The 4,940-nt window shown below is 47.4% G+C and overlaps 1 pseudogene across 1 annotated transcript in view; it reads right to left on the reverse strand.

Annotated features, from left to right (window-relative positions):
* LOC110204088 (DLA class II histocompatibility antigen, DR-1 beta chain-like) overlaps positions 1–3,762 on the reverse strand; it is a 212,349-nt pseudogene extending 208,587 nt beyond the window's left edge. Inside the window, exon 1 of the transcript XR_013487020.1 lies at positions 3,566–3,762. The product of XR_013487020.1 is annotated as a DLA class II histocompatibility antigen, DR-1 beta chain-like (transcript). The remainder of the gene's footprint in view (positions 1–3,565) is intronic.
* Between the last annotated feature and the right edge of the window lie 1,178 nt (positions 3,763–4,940).

Raw genomic sequence — 4,940 nt, forward strand, 5'->3', positions numbered from 1 at the left:
TGGGCCCATACTAATCCATCATTATCGTTTCCATGTTCCTTTCATTGTTCACAAACCCTTGTGGGTGGAGGGGGACACCTCTTTTTCTGATTTCAAGGAATTGCACCTGTTTGTTCTCCCCCTCCCAACTTGGAATGTCCCTAATCCTTCCTCTTCTAACATTTTCCCCTTTTAGATCCAGGAGTTACCAAATTTCTGACATTGTGCTTCTTAATCTTAAACACATCTTTACTTCCCTGACACTGGGAGCTGTGCTGTGCTGATAACTCCTGAGTCCATCCCCATACCTTTGACTGCCCTACTCAGCTCAGTCCTTCCTACCAGTATGCCAGTCTACAACATGGCTCTCTGCCCAGCTCCAGAGGCCAGGCATGATGGCTCAAGCTTCAGCACCTGCAGCGGCCTCCTAACTTCTCTTTGTGATTTAAAATCTTCTCCTCTCAGGGGTAGCTAGATGGTGCAGGATAGAGCACTGGCCCTGGAGTGAGGAGGACCTGAGTTCAAATCCTGCCTTCGACACATAATACTTACTGGCTGTCTGACTCTGGGCAAGTCACTTAACTCTAATTGCTCCACCCCTCCCCCCAAAAAATCATCTCTTCTCCAAAGGATCTACCTCACCCCATGATTCTCCATTGTCAGTTAGATAAAGAACAACTTCTTTAACCTAGAAATCAAGGCCTTCTCCACCTGTGCTCCCATCTCCTTTTCTAACCTTTTCTTCTGCTTTTGCCCACATGAAACCTCAGCCCAAGCCAAAGGCTGTGGACAAACCCTTAGTTCCTCCTTGTGCTTGCCCTTTTCTGTGGTCATTCTCCCACAGATGTGGATTCTCTCCCTATTACTAGGGAGGTACCACCATCCTTCCAGTCACCTAGGCTCACAACCTCAGTGTTATCCTCACTCTCATCACCCATATTAAATACACTCCATTTTCTGCTCTGACCTCGCATGGCCCTGATTCAGGCCCTGCCACCTCCATTGCATTATTGCAATAGCTTACTGGTGGCTGTGCCTGCCTCCAGTCTCTCCCCACTCTAGTCCATCCTCATTCTGCTGTCAAATGGATCTTCCTAAAGCACAGATCTGACCTCATCAACCACCTGCTCATTAAACTGCAATGGCTCCCTATCACCTTCAGCATCACATTTAAAAATCCCAGTTTGGCCTTCAAAGCCCTTCACAACCTGGCCCCTCCCACCTTTTCACTCTCCTTACCCCTGACTCCCCCTCCCCCCATGTGCTCTGTGATCCAGTGACACTGGCTTCCCTGCTCTCCCTCCTACCAGACACTCCATCTCTCAGCTCTGGGCATTTCCTCTGGCTCTCCTCCAGGTCTGGAATGCTCGCCCTCCTCATCCCTGACTCACGGCCTCCCTGGCTTCCTTCAAGTCCCAGCTAAAATCCCGTCTTCCACAGGAAGCCTTTTCCCAGTCCCCCTTAATTCTAGTGCCTTCCCTCTGTTCGTTATCACCAAGTTATCCTAAATATAACTTGTGGTACACAGTTGTTTTCATGTTGTCATCCCCAGGGACTTTTGCCTTTCTTTATGTCCCCTGTAGTTAACACAGTGCCTGGCACATAGAAGAGCATAATAAAAGTTTGGGGGGCAGCTAGGTGGCGCAGTGGATAGAGCACCGGCTCTGGAGTCAGCAGGATCTGAGTTCAAATCTGGCCTCAGACACGTAACACTTACTAGCTGTATGACCCTGGGCAAGTCACTTAACCCCAATTGCCTCACCAAAAAAAAATTTTTTTTTGAAAGTTTGGGAGGCTACTTAAATACTGTGTAGTTTGAATGATTGTCCACAAGGGGGTAGCACGTGCTCAGTACACCCATGGCTGATAGCAGGATGATGACTGGAGTTGTCAGCTAGGTTAAGCAGCCATCACTCTGCTAGGGCTGGGAGATCTCACAGCCTTCGGTGTCTCCTTGCTCAGTTCCTAACAGACTGTCTCTAGAAGACCCTTCTCTCTTGCTCAGACCTGGAGAATGGGTGCTACACAAGGCATACTCTCCCCCCAGAGTCAGTGCAAGTGACAAAGCTCAAAAGTGGGTCAGATTCCTGGAGGACCACTCTAGAGCAGGTTAGGATCCCAAAGAGACTATGATTGGTCATGCCACGTGCCAGACCAAGCTGCAGGAGAAATAATGCAGAAACAATGTCAGAGGGGCTTTTATCTACTCCCCTACAATACTTAACACTAGCTTGAAGAGGATTGTGTCCCATCCCAGAGGGCTCCTTCCCTGCCCAGGACAAAGGATCTCACACCCTTGCTTGGTCATGGTAGAGGCCTCTAGATCCACACCAGGCAAGGACAGCAGGAACAGTACAGAGACCAGAAATGACACTGAAAGATGGGCAGTAGAGAGTGCAAGTCCTGCCTGACCCAGGGGAGTGGGGAATAGGGGAAAATTGAGCCTACACCTCTTTTTTCAGCCCATTGACAATGGATCATGAAGACAGGAGAAAATCCAGCCGGGATCAATCCCTTTGATCAGTCTAGACCAGTACCTGCCCCTAACCTGCCTGTGAGAAATGGATGGGGGGACATTCCCTACTCCACCATGATGCCATTCATGAAAATCAGGGGTGATCCCAAACACTCCAGCATCACTCATGGCCTTGAACTCACACCTGGGAAATTAATCCAGGAAAGACTACCCCTTGCTCCCCCAATAACAGTCAAATTTAAACCTTTCCAGCAGCTTAGGCAAACTTTGGGACAATCTGTAGTGGGACAGAAACACTCAGCAGGGTGGCAGCTCTGGCCATGTCACCCCTAATCAATAAACTCCAGTGACTCCCTGTCACCTCCAGAATCAATTATAAAATTCTCTGCTTGGCCTTCAAGGCCCTTCACAACTGGTCCCCTCCTACCCTTCCAGCCTTCTTACACTTCATGTTCTCATGCCCCCAGTCCTCTGCTATCCAGTGACACTGGCCTTCTTGTTCTTCCATAAATTTCTCCATCTCCCCAGTCCGGGCACTCTCTGGCTGTCTCTCAGGCTTAGAATTTTCTTCTTCCTCCCCTCTGCCTCCTCACTTTCCTGGCTTACTTCAAGTATCAGCTCAAATCCCACCCTCTACAGGAAGCCTTTCCTGATCCCCCTTAATGTTAGTGCCTTCCCTCTCTTGATCATGTCCCATTTCTCCTGTATCTATCTTGTTCATACAGAATTGTTTGCCTGTTGTCTCCCCCATTAGACTGTGAGCTCCTCAAGAACAGGAACTGGCCTTTGCCTTCCTTTCTATCCTTAGCATTAGCACAGTGCCCAGCAGACAGTAGCTGCTTCATGATTTCTTATTGACAAACTGCCTCAATCCCTCAGCTCTTGGAGGGGGGCTGCATCAATTCCCTGAACCCTGAGGAAAAAGAGGAAAGGAACAAAGGACCATGGAAGAGTTAGTTGGGACGGGAGCCTGAAAACCAGTTACACCTACTGTCACCTATCTGAGGACCATCCTGTCCCAAGTCCTTCCTTTGGTCTGGGTCTAGAGGGAAGAGTGCTTCCCTTGGGCCCCAACCTGGGCTCTCTGGGGAGCTGCTGCTCTCTACTTACTTGGGGCATGTCTGCCTGCAGCCACCTGGGAATTCAGCACCAGCAGGGTCACAGCCAGAACCTCTGTCCAGACGCCCCTGGGGAGCAGCACACACACCATCCTGCAGACAAGATGAAGCTAAGGGACCCAGAGGGATGTAACAGTCAGGATGGCCCTCACTTCATGGGAATTCCCCCAAAGTCTCCCAGACTAAGAATTTACAGACTCTCTCGTTTGCTCCGGAGTGGGGCAATCTCAGAAGTGAGAGAGCCAATTAGCATTAGGAATGAAGGGCATCATTAGTTCCCAGGCAGAGGTTCCTTTTGCAGGGTCTGTTCTAATACTTACATGTTTTTCTGGTGAAGAAAAAAAAAAGGTCCCTGAAATCATAGATTCTCAGGGAAGGAAGGGGCCCCAGAGGTCCTGTCTTGGCCAGACTATTACAATAGCCAAATGTTAGCACACTGAAGCTGGGCTGCTATTATAGATCAGTGAAAGTCTTCACTACTGTAGTGGGTCCCATAAAACTGAAGAAGGACCAGTGTTCCATATTTTTAAGAATGGAAGATAGACAAGTGTGTGATCTATGGTTCAATGAATTTTGCTTTTGACTCCCAAAAAATTTTAAAACACATTATAAAAGATATGGTTTGTGAGCATTTTGAAAGGGAAGAGTGATTGTGTAAAAGCCATGAAGACCTCATCAAAAACAGATCATCACAGACAAACCTTCCTTTTTTTGACGCTGTAACTGAACTGATGGTTCAGGAGAATATTGTAGATGTAGTAAACCTGTCAGATTCCAACAAAGAATCTGACAGTCTCCAGTGCTACCCTCGGGGAGAAGATGGACAGATATGGAGGGATAATAATGCTGTTAGCTGGATTTGGAAATGGTTGAATGGCTGGGCCCAAAGGTGAGTCCTTGAGGGTTGAATGTCAGATGGGAAGAAGTTCTCTAGTAGAGCATGCTAGGAAGCTGTCTTTGGTCCTGTACTAGTCAACGTTAAGTTTTTATCATGCCTTGGATGAAGACATAGGAGGCATGCAAAGTGAATTTTCAGATGACTTGAAACTGGGAGACAGAGCTAATGTATTGGATGACAGAGCCAGGATCCAAAAAGTTGTTAACAAGTCAGAATGATGGAAGAATGAGTGGAATGAGATTAAACTGAATTGAGATGAGTGGAAAGTGGAAAGTTCTATACTTGGACTAAAAAAAAATCCAGTTTATCAGCTGGAATGACTTTATGTGATGAGGAGACATCATAATAACAGTATTTACAGATTCAAAGTTGCAAAGCACTTTATAAATTTTACCTCATTTGTTCCTCTCATGCCTCTTGATTGACACAAAAATGCTGAGTACAAAGGTGGCTTTATCTCAATTGGCCT

The sequence above is a fragment of the Phascolarctos cinereus genome, unplaced genomic scaffold (assembly GCF_003287225.1).
Source record: "Phascolarctos cinereus isolate Bilbo 61053 unplaced genomic scaffold, phaCin_HiC Scaffold_5;HRSCAF=322, whole genome shotgun sequence".
Classification (NCBI taxonomy): domain Eukaryota; kingdom Metazoa; phylum Chordata; class Mammalia; order Diprotodontia; family Phascolarctidae; genus Phascolarctos; species Phascolarctos cinereus.